This window comes from Sinocyclocheilus anshuiensis, unplaced genomic scaffold (assembly GCF_001515605.1).
Source record: "Sinocyclocheilus anshuiensis isolate Anshui unplaced genomic scaffold, SAMN03320099.WGS_v1.1 C32328160, whole genome shotgun sequence".
NCBI lineage: Eukaryota > Metazoa > Chordata > Actinopteri > Cypriniformes > Cyprinidae > Sinocyclocheilus > Sinocyclocheilus anshuiensis.
The window spans coordinates 1-873 of record NW_015614889.1 but is presented as its reverse complement, the minus strand read 5'-3'; the positions used below and the strand labels follow the sequence as shown (position 1 = coordinate 873).

Genomic DNA, 873 nt, shown 5'->3' with positions numbered 1-873 from the left:
GCATTGATGTCTGGCCTTCTGGACTCTCCGAGCGGCCTGCATCTCACCCAGGCCGCCGAGCTCCTGCGACGGGCGGGGATGCTGCTTCCTGTCAGTGACCCGTCCAATGTCAGTGTTGGCGGGGACATGGAGATGGTCTCTGCTTCTGATTCGCTGGGCAGTGTGATGGACTTCCCGTTGCTTGGCAATGGCGGAGTGGGCGGGAGTTTTCCTTATCACCCGGGGCTGTTCATAATGACGCCAGCGGGAGTTTTCCTCGCCGACGGGGCGCTCTCACATGTGACAGGTGCGTCAGAACACCAGCAGACGCAGAGTGAGATTTCTTCAGCCATCAGTGCCAATGGGAAGAAAAAGCGGAAGCGATGCGGCCTGTGTCCACCTTGCCGGCGCAGGATTAACTGCGAGCAGTGCAGCAGCTGCCGCAACCGCAAAACCGGCCATCAGATCTGCAAGTTCTGCAAGTGTGAAGAGCTCAAAAAGAAACCTGCTGGCGGGCTGGAGGTAAGATGGTGAGCAATGCACAGTAAATTCATAAACATTATCACTGAATGCTGCCTGAATGCAAGCTAGCATCATCTGCATGGGCACCACAGCATAATATAGGCCACACTTCTGACACGTTGAGCTGTGATGCTCATGCAGGTGTTGCAAGTTTGCGTAATTTCTTGATTCTCTCCCCTCATCTCCTTATTGTTTCCTGTTCGATCTACTATCCCTGTGGATAAAAGCAGCTAAAAGTCAAAAATAAAAGTTGTGAAACACAAGCAGAACAAATTCTGAGTAAATAATTTGTGGAATCAGTTTTGTGTAAATGACTGATTTTAGTTCATTGCAAAAATTTACGTAATGGATTAATGGAAAATTATGGGCTTT

The 873-nt window shown here is 49.8% G+C and overlaps 1 pseudogene; it reads left to right on the top strand.

The window, feature by feature from the left end:
• The first annotated feature begins 6 nt into the window (after positions 1-6).
• On the top strand, positions 7-762 carry LOC107682546 (CXXC-type zinc finger protein 5 pseudogene; annotated as a pseudogene).
• Positions 763-873: the final 111 nt, after the last annotated feature.